This window comes from Erithacus rubecula (assembly GCF_903797595.1).
Source record: "Erithacus rubecula genome assembly, chromosome: 3".
NCBI classification, from domain to species: domain Eukaryota; kingdom Metazoa; phylum Chordata; class Aves; order Passeriformes; family Muscicapidae; genus Erithacus; species Erithacus rubecula.
In genome coordinates, this window is record NC_136689.1 from 37,458,923 (window position 1) to 37,472,565 (window position 13,643).

General features: G+C 43.3%; 1 protein-coding gene and 1 long non-coding RNA gene across 5 annotated transcripts in view; one reads left to right on the top strand and one right to left on the bottom strand.

The window, feature by feature from the left end:
* Positions 1-3,061: 3,061 nt before the first annotated feature.
* On the bottom strand, positions 3,062-3,977 carry LOC306799084. The gene is made up of 2 exons (XR_013773528.1): positions 3,713-3,977; positions 3,062-3,315 (listed from the first exon to the last, which is right to left on the bottom strand). It is a non-coding gene; the product is annotated as an uncharacterized lncRNA (long non-coding RNA).
* Positions 3,978-4,244: 267 nt separating this feature from the next.
* RARB (retinoic acid receptor beta) overlaps positions 4,245-13,643 on the top strand; it is a 316,375-nt gene continuing 306,976 nt past the window's right edge. The window contains exons 1-2 of one of the 4 annotated variants that reach the window (XM_079299660.1): positions 4,245-4,314; positions 12,418-12,513. The gene's annotated coding sequence lies outside the window, so the exon portion shown is untranslated. Of the gene's footprint in view, positions 4,315-12,417; positions 12,514-13,643 lie in introns of those variants that run through there. The other 3 variants (XM_079299661.1, XM_079299657.1, XM_079299659.1) reach the window with 3 other exon arrangements.

Genomic DNA, 13,643 nt, shown 5'->3' on the forward strand with positions numbered 1-13,643 from the left:
ATCTCAGCTGCCACTATCAGTTATTATTGCATGATGGTCTGAGTGCACCACAGCTTTATTTTTCTTCACTAAAGGTAAAATATCATCTCTGTTACCTAGTAAGCATGGCAGACACAAAATGAATGCTCTAAATTCTGTGCACAGGCTCCATGTTCCTTCCTGCCAGTATCTTGCAGAAAAAAACAAACCCCAACCAACAACCTATGAATATTGCTAGGGACTGAGCTGCTATTATTATTAACACCTTGGGATTTTTATCATGTCCTTAGGTAAGTGCTGGCTGTTGCAACAAATGTTCATGTAAGTGTGCCCCAAGCTTAGTGGGATTCTGGATTTCTTGTCTCCTGGCTGACGTTTCAAATCCTGCAGGATATTTTTTCTTCCTTTCAGTAAAGGAAGCTTTTCATTAAGGAAAGCAATTTTCGATTCTGAGTCTCAAGTATTTTGCAGTTTTATATGAGCTGATGTCTCCAGACCGTATGAAAACAGATATCTGGGAGGCTCTTTATGTCAGCTTGCTTTAATAGTTGCTGATGCTGACCCTAGTGGATCAGCACATCCTTATGCATAGGCAATTCTGTTTCAGATAGACATCACTGCCTCCATATAGCCAACAAATATTACTCTGCTTGGGACCACCTGGGAATCAGAATCTCTCACCAAACTTCTTAAGGCCATGGCAAGTAATTCAGAGCTGAAACTCTTCCAGTTTTTCAGTCAGTTAATTAACAGTCTCTCCAAGCATGTGTCTATATGTGAGGCTGGCAATTAACAGCTGCTACTTTTAATAAGACCCTAATTTCTGCTTTCACATTTGTAAATATACAAATACATCTGCTGTAGTCTTATCCATCATGCTATTGACCTTCTCCAACAGATTGTGAACTTCTCTGTGTTAAACTGTTCTTTGACCTTCTTTTCATTAAGAATTTGCTCATTTTTTGCATAGTTTCCTCTTTACTTCTGAATTAATATTCAGTAAAGAAGTTGTCATGGGATCTCCTGAGCAAAAAGTACAGAAAATGATGATAGACTCCTTAATCTACAGAAAGACAATTTTTTCTTTCTATACTACAAATTTGACTTCCTATGGAGGTTTTCAAAGCTGCATCTGGTCACAGGATAGTCTTTGCTGTCTTGGGAACACTGCTTTGGTCCAGAGCATTTTGAAACATTTTGTTTTGAGGATTTGTGGGGTTTTTTTTTTTTTATTTTTTAACCCCAGGTGGCTTTTCTAAAAATAATTCTGAGCCATAGGCCTGGGAATTGGCAAATAGCAGAAAAAAGGCCTGGGAATTGGCAAATAGCAGAAAAAATGTTAAATAGAATTTGACCAGAAAATCCACTTTGAACACTCTCCCCTCTCTCTATTTTCTTTCTTCTTTACAGTCTAAAGGAAGAGTCTGACTGATCTGTCATGAACTGTAGAGAAAACAGGAGAATCTTGAATAGAATTTATATAAAGTATTCAATTCCGTCCTATGACAACTTAAGAGGCATAGTCATTTCACTTGAAGATGGGAGACAGGTATGAAAGGATTATCCAGAGTTCTTTCCACTATTTAAGAAAGGCTGCCCTACTTAACAGGATAGTTAGCGTTTCTGCTGCTTGAACTGTGGGATACAAAAGAAAAAGTACCCGAGGAAGCCTTAGGAAGCAAAGAATTATGAGGAGTTCCAGAGGAATGCAGCTAAGAAATCAATAAAATGTTCCAGAAGCTCCTCCAAGCGATGAGAAGAAGGAAACTTCTGAGGAAAAAACCCAAGGACCTAATGTTAAATATCTGACAGAAACCCCAAAGACAGCAACACTGACTTCAGACTCTTCTGATCTGTCTACCTGGCATCTTGAAAGAAGGGAGAAAATCAGGATTGCTGTCTTTGAGAGTACTAGGAATACTTGGAGGTACTGAACTTGGCTGACTAGTACTTACCAGCAGAGTTGCTACAACTCCTATCTGTCCACAGCACAGAGCAGACCAAATCACTGTGCATTTCGTGGGTGATGGTGGTTCCCCCACAGCATTCCTGGTACCATCTCTCTGAGGTTTGGGATTGCACAACCTCTGCCTCCAGATCTTGGTTTCCTTCCTTAGCTGCAAGTGGCCACCAGGAAAAAGGTGGTCTCTGAGGATTCCCTAGGACTAGTGTGCAGGATGAGTGCTGAATCCCAAGCTGCCGTGTGATTAATGGAAGGGCTGACCTCCTGACCTGACCTGAAAGGCTTTTAGGAGAGGATGACCCGCAGAAGGCAGCATAGATGGCCCAGCTTTGTCAAAGGCTCTGTACCCCAGCACTGAAATAAGCAATGTGGGAAAGGTGGCCCTGGGCATTTAACATAAGGCAAAGTAACAGTACTGAGGCTTTGAAACTGATTAAGCAAGTAGAATGCAGAGCTGAGTCACTCTGTATTTGTCTCTCTGTGTGCATGTGTACATATATAGATACATATTTTTGTAAGTGTGTGCGTGTGTTTGAGTGAGGATATGAAGAAAAGAGGCATTCAGTTCCAAAAGCCACTGCAATAACGAATCGCGAGCTGAAGCTGTCACATCATATGAAACAGATCCAGAGAACACGTGAAGACACAGTCTCAGATATTTTAAAACTTCTCTTCAGTGTTTTGCTCACATTTGGTAGCATTTAAATCTGATATCCTTTATGGTTTGTTTTTTTCTTTTCCTGAAACCAACTTTACCCTTTTGAAGCAATGTTTGATGAAAATGCAAAAATTCTTGGCTAGCGAAAGATTTTTTTTTATCTCCCGAAGTCATATCATGCAGATTCATGCAGCGAAAAAAAACCCGCTGATGTTCTTATGAATAAAAGAAGGATTAGGAAGATTAAAACGCACACCACCAGACTCATTGAAAAAAGGCTCAAGCATATGATATAGCCTTCTGCACATCTTTGCCTTGAGGATCACAGCTGAAACTGTTCTTGTCTTTGCTTTCGGGTAGTTCAGAGAGATGCCGGGTCTGGATCCCCCATATCGAGCTTTTCATAAAAGCTGCTGTAAAAAGGACATTGAAAAGAGAATGCTGCTGAGTGAATGATCAAATTTTATTTTATTTATTTATTTTTGTTATTACCGCCAGATGTTGCCTCAGGAAGTTGAAACAAGAAGTCAGGAACTGACAGTTTAATAATTAAATTGGGAAAGTTGGCAGGTCTCCTGCTACTTCCTCTAATACATAGCATCTTTGAATGAAAGTGTGCAGTATCCCAGTGGCACTTCTTCCGAACTGGCTCATCCATTACTGGGTAATGATTTTCCGTCGAGGCAACAGCAATGCACAGGGCCTATTACACCAGCTACATAAAGTTAAAAAGACATTATGAATAAAGCTTTCACTGTGGCTTTTACCAACATTTCTACACAAGAGTGCCTAACGCTGACATGTGTTTATTAACACTTAATAATGTTTACATAATTCTTCCTTGTGCTCATTACAGCTGTCAAAAATCTGAATAGAGGGTGTTTTTGCCTGTTTTAACTCTTGAAGACTTTGCAGTCTCTAAGCTGAGATGAACAGCTGCTGAGAGGATGCTGAAGGCCCAGTCTGTTCCTGTGCTGCTGGGATGGAAGGCTTGGAGCCCGTTGCACACCTGAGCATCATCACACCTTTCCTCCCTCTTTCTGGATTTCTTCCCTAGCAGGAATTCTTAACATTTCCCAGTGCGTGCTCAGCTCCCCGTCGGACTCACACACCTGCAGAAGGCATGGAGAGTCACTGACGCCGTCAAGGCAGGAGGAGGCACATCGGCACTGAAGGTGCGACAAGCGGGGGCCGCGCCGGGAGTCCGACGGAAGAAAAACTATGTCCAGAGGCTGCGGGCAGAAACGCAGAGCACGCTTGGGGTGAGAGGGCGAGCCCGACCCGTGCCCCGTCCCTTGCGCTGGGCGAGGGCCAGGGGTGCCGGCCGTGGGGACCGCGCTCCATCTGGGAAGCGCGGGACAGCGCCGGGAGACCAGCGGGGCGAGCCCCCGGGGTGCCTCGGTGCCGTGTCCCGGCCCGCACCTGCCCCGCGTAAGTCCCGAGCGGGAAGCGCCCAGGGACGGGTCCCGAGCGGGAAGCGCCCAGGGACGGGTCCCGGTGCCGCCGCAGGGACGGGTCCCTGTCCCTGTCCCGGTCCCGGTCCCGGTGCCGCCGCCGCCGCCCCGCGCCCCCCGTGCCCCGCGCGCGGCAAGGGGGCGCGCGAGCCCCCGCAGCCCCGCCAGGGGGCGGGGCGGGGCGGGGCGGGGGTCCGGGGCTGCCGCCGCCGCTGTCGGCGGCACTGGCGGGGCGGCGGCGGGAGCGGGAGGCTGCCGAGGTAAAGCGGGGCTGCCGGCGGCTGGGCTGGGCTAGGGGGGGTCGGTTCCTTGCCTGCCGCGCCGCGTCCGGCGTGAGGAGAGGCGGGGAGGGAGCGGGGCGCGCTGCCGGCTGTGCCCCGGCGGTCCCGGCTGGCGCTGCCGTGTCCGTGTCCCGGCGGGGGGCAGCGCTGCCCCCGCACCAACTCGCAGCGGGTCAGCGCGGGGCACGGGCGGCCCTGCCGCTGCCCGGCGGGGCGCGGGCGCTGTTTGCGCTGCAGCCCGTGAGCGCGGTGATGTGGCGGCAGCGCCCGGGCGCTCCGTGCCTTCCTTCTCCTGCGCAGACAAAAGCGCGCCCGGGGCGCGTCGGGGGCTGGTTTGGGAGCGTGGAGCGCCGGGCTGTGCTCGGGACCCCGTCAGCCCGGCACCCGCTCCGCCGTTGCGGCCGCTCTTCTGCTGGGAGGCGTTGGCCCGAATGAACGGCTGTTTTGGCGGAATGAAAAAAACCAACCAAACAGAACCCCAACAGAACAACCCAAAGCCTTAAAAAACTTGATGTTGGCAGTGTGGTTAGAACAAGGCGGTGGGTCTCTGCGCAGGGTGACTGGGTGTGCTGAGCGGAGCCCCAGCGATGTGCGCCGTGCGGGTGAGATTCCTGCAGGGCGAGCGCGGTGCCCGTCCCTCGGCCGGCTGCGCGCTGCGCCTCCCGCTTCTTCTGTGCCCCGGCAGCTCGGGCAGCCGCGCAGGGCGGCTCTGCCCTGCTCTGCTCTCCTTGTGGGAGCCAAAGTTCAGGTTTGCGGCTCCTGTCCTCGCCGGGGATATTGTTGGGACGCGGTGGCTGTGCGGCTGGAGCCGGGATTACTTCTGGGTGAGTGAGGCTGGCGGTGTGGGGTCTGCTGGGTCCCTGCTGCTGCGTGCCAGGGAGTGATCCGTGGTTAGCAAACAGGGCAGAAGACTCGGCAGAGTGTGTGTGTGTCGCAGGCGTTGATGAAAGAAGGTTACAGGGATGCTCTTTATGCATTTCTGGTGTTTTCTAGTGGCGCGCTGTTGTTTGTGTGTAGAGTGACAGTTCGGTCGTTTGAATGTGTGGCAGAATTTTGCTGGTTTGGATAGTGTTGATATTTTGCCTTTGGCTGAGACGTGCTTTTAATAGCACTTAAGCAAGATGTGTGTAACAAAATATAAAGGGCTGAATTACTGGCAGTAAACGAGGTCTAACTTTATGCTTTGAAGAGAGAGGGGAACAATAGCATGCATTCTGAAAACAAAGTAGTTAATGGAGCAATACAAAATATTATTGTCCAAGGACTGTGCTGGATCTGAAAGATGCCCACCACGACAGTACAGCAGCAGTCCAAGGAAGGGGAATTCACTGAGACTGCTCTTAGTCTCTTTTTCTTGGAAGAGTTCTCATGAGGAAGTTTTAGCAGGCATAGGTTAATTATATATGATGCTAAGGCTGACTGAAGGAATTGGATACCTAGTGCAGAAGCCTGTGCATGTGGGAGAAACTGATTTAAGGTAAAGTGGTGTCAGTGTAAATTTAGATCAGTTGTGTCATTGTGGTAGAAGTTGCTATGTGGACATCACTTGTTTGTAGTTCTGGTTATGTCATTTAGGAAGGGTTGGAAGCAAAACTGCATAAAAAAACATTGCTCTTAAAATAAAAGCATCAGGAGTTAGTGTGTGCTTTGTTTTTTAACCAAGAAGGGTGGTTTTGATTTAGAATATTAATTAATTCGTTCCTTTATGAACCAAGCTCTGGGTAAGAGCTTGTTGTGTCAGCATCTGTCTGTGTCTGTTTTAATGATCAGAGAAGGTTGATCCTCAGCTTTTTATGTGGGTCAGCTTCCAGCAAAATATACTTTGCTAGATGAAGGGTTGCAGGATTTGTCCTTGTGTAGCAGAGTCACAGTGTTAGTAAATGAGAGAGTCACAACATAATGACAACCCAGGTTGAAACAAAGTGTGCTTGTGTAGAAAGCAAAGTGACTCCACTGCAGATGGTTGCACTTTGGGGTACTTTGCATCTCTTTTGCATCTTCTTGCAGTGGTCTTGCAGTTCTCTTGCATTTTCAGATTAGTTCACTATAATAGTGTTATGGTAAAATGTGTCTGTTACACATGAAAATTGGGTTCTCTCTAGGTAAGAGTGGCACCCCCAAGGACTGCTTTTTCATTTTCTGCTGAGGAAATTTTGTTTATGTCAGTAGTAAAAGGGACTTATTGATAGAACTTGTTTTGGGGATAGTCGTTCTCTAGTGTGGGCGAGGTGTAGAAAACTCAGTGTTCTCACATATCCGCATTTCTGTCGAAATAAATGAATTATTGCAGCAAATTCCTAACTATGAGTGTCTGTAGGTGTGTACAGTAGGAGTTTGAGCCAGGTGTGCCTGAAAGGGATCATCCATTTTCACACTTTTGTCGGTATGGCTATGGTGGGTAGGTAGCATAAACTAAGTTCTTGTTGATTTCTGTGGATTTACATGTGTAAAAATAGAGTTGCTAGCAGGGTCAACCATGTCTGGTGTTTTACACAAGAAGTACAGGTATTTTCAAGACCAAGATTAGTTTTCCATTATTTTGCACCCCAGGGTGGGATTCTCCTGGTAGGTGATACAAAAGATGAAAAAGGCTGCCACTCCTCAGTGGGATACAATACAAAGTCCAGCCATTCTTATCCAGCTGTTATGAGCAGGTACAGAGTGTTTTTTGTTGTGGTGGAAGTTTTTCTAACCTTCTCAGTTAACAGTTACTTTAATATCTTGCCTGATTTAATAACCTGTTGTTTCAATAATATTTTGTGGTATTGACCTCTGTAAGTTATCTGCATTAATTCTGTTGTCTTTCAATATCATTGACTCTTTCTTGTTTATCTATGAGGAGGAAACAGTAGCTATTGAAATTCCCTAAAACAGCTCAGCTGATCTTAATTATAATAATGGAGTCTACTGTGAATATTGCAAGTGCAAACTATTGATACAGCTTAGGCAAGATACTGGGGAAAAATTTTATTATTTGTAGGTTGTGTTCTAATTAAATATTCAATATTATAGGAGATGGTCTTTGACTTCCAAGACACTGATGAAATGCCAGTTAAATCATATTTCCCTCCTACAAAGCAATGTGCAGTATTCTGTTTGCTACAGTACTGGGAAATCTTTAAGACTGCAAGAGTCATTGAACTTCTCATTCTCTGTAATCCATAGTTTAGTTTGCATTCAAGATAGATAGATTGGTGAATGTTGAATATATAGGAAGTACAGATATAAGGAGACAGAATAAGGCCCATTGTGAAAAAGCCAAATGAAGTACAGAAAATATGGAAAATTTTTAGAATAGACATTTACCTGTAAGAAATATGTTTTTTCTTATTTTTAGTAGCTATCTATGACAGTGAAAGTGGAAAGAACTCAATTTTATTAGATGTTTGTTTATTTGTTGAAGTTGTACTTTATAGGTTTTGGATTTATTTGCTACACCAGCTGAACATTTCTCTGCTGTTCACCTCTTTGTTTTATTCTTACACAGTGAGCTTATTATTGTTAGTTTAGGTTACAGCAATATATATTTTTGTAGCACTTTATAGCGAGTTTATAGGGCAATAGACCCTACCATTTCTCACATTTAATTTATAATTTTATTTTTCAGCAATTATAGTTAGTCTGCTGCTAAGATCAGAATTGACATTATTTAATTATAATTAAAATACCCCAGTGTTACTGAAATGATGAAATGCATATGAGCTCATTGAGTTTCTCTTTTCACTAGGTTTTTTGGGGTTATTTTTAGTTTTAATACAGAGTGCAAGCTGTTGCTAATTAGCATGGTCTCTATGTAAGCTATATGGAGAGGATGGGGGATGAAGGGGGGGAAAAACTCCAACCTGGTGATGTGGAAGTGCCAGTTATGGATGAATATACAGGTGTGTTTGTGTATATAAATAGTTCCATGCCTATTTTTCAGTGCTAATGTATATTGTGCTTTTGGGTGGAAGTGCTGTGTCTGCTAAGGGGACATGTTTTGAGCTTGCATGGCTTCATCTTGAAGTCTGGGGCTACTGATTGTTGGAGTATTTGTCAGTTGTGATTCCAGAGGTTTAAGGTCTTATCTAGGCAGATATGAAAAGCTTTTCCCTGTGGCAGCAATATGTAGCAAAATAATAGAAGACAAGTGCTAAATAAATAATAAATAAATTCTTTATTAAACCCATCCTTGCATGTGGGGAGCATCCTATGAAGTTTTATAGAAAGCAGGCTTCCTTGGGTCTCTGAGTGAAACCTGATTCACGCCCTGTCAGGGCATGCTTGGTGCTGCCAGGCAAGGAAGTGTGCTCAGTAGCTCAGTGAGGGTAACAGATCTTCTTTTCCTTACACAACATTCTTCTGGTATGTGTTTTGACCTATGTCTAGATTCTCTGAAAATGCTTGCAATTAACATGGTCAAGTGAGGGGTGGGTAGTGCTCTTTTCATCAAAATAGTGCAGTGTACCCTATCTCAAAAAAAGGATTAGAAGCTGTTTTTCTTTGAGAGGGTGTTCTAACCCATGGAATTGGTACATGCAAATATTTTAGCATTCCGTACTATTTGGAAATATTAACAAAAAATGTAAAAGTAATTAATCAAAAAAATCCTATTCTTTAAAGCAGGAACTTCTATCTAGAGTTCAAAGAAAAGTCAAAGGAAATTGCACATCACATGTCTTATTTTTCTGGGGTCAACTGCAGGAAGCTGTATAGCTACATTCTAAACCACATTAAATTTTTTTAAAATGTTGATTTTTTTTCTTTGTACTCTTAAAAAAGTACTGTTGCAGAGTGTTTAGGTGTTCTGAGATGCTACTCAGTGCATCACCTTGTCAAAACCTTTATGCTTGCTGCTCCTCTGAGGTTGTCCTCAGAACTTTCTTTGGGATCAGAAAGTAAGATACAAATGGTCCTGTCTGTGTCAGGGAACCTGTAAAGAAATGTTGCATGATCAAGGTGAGGTACCTGAAAGGTTTTGTTGCATTTTCATAAATAATTTAAAGAATTTTAACCTGGAGAAGTTACTTTGTTTCAGTTGTTGTCTGGAGTACATGGCATACAGCAAGATGCTGAAGGATCTGGGTTTGCACAGGCTGGAGGTCAGAGGATGAAGGTGAATTGTTGCCTTCCATTCCCTAATAGGCTGTTTTGGCACACACAGCATGCTTCTCTCTGAGGTGTACAGAGCATGAGGTGCAGTTGTCACATATAGAAATGGAGCAATTCTGTCTGGGCAAAAGGAAAAAGAATTAACAATCAGAATGGTCAAACTCTGACCTGAGGTCTGTGGAGGTTGCAAGATTTGACCTTGGAGATTTAGAAACATGACTGGACAAGACTCCGAGCAACTTGTTCTAACTTTGAAATCAGCACTGCTTCGACTGGGAATTGGAGGACATGGCCTCTAGAGGTCCTTTTCAGCCTAAATTATTCTGATCCTGCAAGATTTCCTGCAGAGAAAATAAATATTGTAGAAGTTATACCAAATAGTCTTTTGAATTACATTCTTAGGATGATAGAGCTGTTTGTTTGTGGGATCAGAGGAGCCCTTTGTGTAGTACTCATGGCCAAGATAATTTAGAATAAAAATGGATAAAGAGCACGAGCAAAGGAACAAGTTTAACTGTTGGGCAAAGTGCTGCTGCTGCCTTGAGTAGTCACAGTCTTGCTGCTGTGTGTTGAGAATAGCTCTAACAAATAAATGTGGCACATGTCAAGGGGTAGTCTTTGCTGGGCTTGGCTGTGGGTAGTGTTGATGAGTGGTGAGTTCTTTACAAGTCTGGGAAGGTATATAACATACTAAATTTAAAACTACTTATACTTTGATAAAAAAATGAGGTTTATTTTGGTTTTTGGTTTGTTTTTTGTTTTTTGTTTTTGACAGAATGGCTACTGAAACTCTCTAAGATTGATTGTTTGCATGTTTTTTGTTCCTGATGTGAGGAGAGTACTCTCTGTTGATGGAATGGCTCAGTGGTGTTAGTTGTGGCATCAGGTTTGCTTGTTTTTTGAGTAATTTCTCAGAACTATCTTGCTGCAAAGGTGGGCAAAATACCAGCACAACTTGTCTTGGGCATCTCTGTGAGGTCTTGGTGATGTCACCAGAAATCTCCATAGATTTGGCCTTCAGACTTCAATTTGTCCTTGAGTTAGTGATGATCAAATAGCCTGTGTTACAGGAATTGTAATCCTGCCAGCATTATTAATTCAAAAGGTGTCTCACTGAAATAACATGAACTTTATATATTGATGTTTATAATGTTCAAAGTGGAAAATTCTGTAGTGGAGAACAACTTATATTTGTTATCCTTTACCCATATGTGAGATGTACATCTGTCTGTGTGTGTGTGTGCAGACATGATACATTCCTCACTTCTTCTCTACAAATAAGCAACAGTAACTCCCCTGCTCTTCCCCTAAACAGATATGTTTGGGGTTTTTTTTGAGCAATTGACTTCAAATGTGTTTTAGCAGTACTTGAGTTAGAGGCTTAAGACTGCTGTTCAGCTTTTCAGGAAGGCTGTCGGGGACAGTCTGTGTCTGATCAGCAGCAGTGTAAGTAGATGTTATCAATCTAGGTTGCTGTATTTTCTCTGGGGGCCAGATTGAGAGCAGCCTTTCTGCAGAGGTACAAGGGGCTTGTATAAAAGCTTGAATGATTGCTGTCAGTGCTCCATAGGATGCACAGACTTCAGTGGCTTTTCTCTCCAGGGGCTGCCTACCTGTGCAGGCCATGGGATGGCAATTGAGGAGGCACATTAAGGAAAGCAAGCTGTTGCTCAAAAGATTATCAGTCAGGAGATGTGCTATCCTTTTCCACAGGGAAGGGAAGCTGCAGCTCTTTGCTCTGTCCCTTACCTTCCTTGTGCTTTTGTCTTTAATATTCTTAACCGTATATTTTTTATTATTTTTTTAACGTTGACTTTCAAGCTTTTCTGCCCTAAGTCCAAAAGGACCTGAGAATGACCTAATCATGAAATATTAGCATTGAATCACTTTTACCTGCTCTGTGTTTTTAAACCAGAATGAATTTCCTCTATTGTACAAAGATTAAAGGAAAAGATGGTTCCTTTAATTTTCAAATGAAAGGTGAAATGCATGCCTTGTTGAGAAAGCATAAGAAAAAGGCTGAATATCACTAGATTCAGATGGAAAATCTGGGAGCAGCTCTGTTGATTCTAACAAGATACTGAAACAAAATATGTACAAAACAGGCTGGGGTTTGTTGGTTGTGTTTTACAATTAATTTTAACAACATTAAGTGTGTATCTTTGATTTAGTGTATTTCCTTATTTGGGAAGCCAGTAGAGAAGTGTTTTCAGAGCAATATTTTGAGTACTAAGGCCTAGACAGGCAGAGCACTTTGTTAGTTCAACACTCATTGTTTTGTACAGTTGCTGATATAGAGAGGAATTGTCTTTTGTGGCTGCAGTTTCTTCACTCTGGTAACATTTGAGACCAGGAAATTCTCTGCAGAAGATGAAGGACAGTAGGGAGCAATTCCTTTTCCACTTTCCCTTTTCCCCCCCTCTTGACTATGGTCTTGTCCTGCTTTTCTTGTTGGGCAGGTGTGGTTTGAGAGAAATAGTGCCCGGTTGGATCAAAAAGATTGGTAGAGGTCATGTGCTGAATTCACATTTCACTTTTTTAAAATGAGAGTAACGTTTTCTCATGTTGATGGTTCAACTACAGAGGTGTTCCAGCTTTTTCCGGAGTTAGGCTGGGTAAACTGAGAGAAGTTAATTATATATGCTTGGTGTTAATGTATATGTGACTGACTACCCCTGGAATTCCCTCTGGTGCCCACAGGTGATTTTGGTAGGGACAACTATTTCTTCCTTGAGATGGAACGGAGGTCGGTGTTGCAATTGATAGGGATGGGAAAAGGAAGAAAGGAAGCATGAAACAAACATGGGACACCATGTTCAGAAGCGTTAGTGAAGCAACACTCTGTTCTTGATTTCTCATTTGTGGATATTGGAGCTACTGTTAAGATCTTCTCTGATTTTGCTCTGAGTATAATTGTTCTGGTGGTGATTATGTTTGCCTCATTCCTTCAGAACTTCATTTTGTAACTGTTCTTTCCCCATATTCTTCCAGGATATCAAACTGGCTTAAGTCCATGAAGACTATGCTGGTGTCAAGCTCCTTCTGACTTGCTTCCACGTCTCAGGAGCAAAGGTACAGTTAACAGGGGTAAGTTAAAATCCACTCACAGAACCCCCTGGAGGAAATGAAGACTTTAATTAGTGCCCTCTCCTTTGCATGGCAGTCTCTGCTACATTTCTTCCTTCTGAGTTGCTTGGTCCATGACAGCAGGTTATCAGAGACAGAGAGGGGGAAATCCAAAAAGTGGAATCACTTTGAAACTCTGGTGAAAAGTTAATGAATACAGAACTTACAGGGCAAATACTGATGCAGGCAGTGTGTGTCAAGAAAGCACTTTAAAAGTGAAAAGTGCCCCCCTCTTGGTTTGTTCTCCTTTTAACTGATCTCTTTGAAAATCTACTTGGAATCACAGTTGAACTACTGTGATAAAATATGTTTTTGGTAGATAAAGTTGAAATAATACACATCGAGCAATTGCTAGTGTCGCTGGAAATAGCAAGCACATGTAGTAACAAACACAAATTCCCATTTCTTGTTCCATCCTAAGGGCAAAGTACCCTTGGTGCAAAGCCCAGGGGACCTATATAGTCATTAGCAGATGGAGGGGGACATTAATCTTCTACCCACAAATCTGCCCCGGCACATAAAGCAGGGAGCGTCTGTTGTGAGGAGTGCTAGAGGTTGTGTTAAACATGATAGTACAGTTTATAATCACAGTGCCAGCCATTCTTTCTGTACACTGCTATGTTTTCTTGGTACTCTTTGTCTCTGGATTTCACTTTTCCTATCTATGTACAAGACAGAGTGGCAGTGTTTCCGCTTTTTGAGATTCTGGCAGAATTTTCTTCCAACACACTTAAAATCTCTCTCTTGCTGTAAGCACTACAGTATGTTAGGATATACTTTAAGTACTTTTTTTGTGTGTAGGGAGAAACGTATCCTTTTTGTTTGTCATTCACTCTCTCTCATTTGGCAGTCAGCTAAGAGACAGGCATGGTTAATGAGGTATCTCAGCATTATGTTTTTATGGGAGCACAGTTAAGGTTAGGAGCATGTCCAGTGTCCAAACTGCCTAGTGAGCATTCTGTATTTGGAAACAAATGCCAGCTGGCAGTGGTTAAGGAGTGCATGCTTATTCTGCTCATGGATAGCCAAAACATGCTCCCTGCTGTGTGCTTTTGGCAGCTTTGCACTGGCAATATGTCTCAAATGCCAGT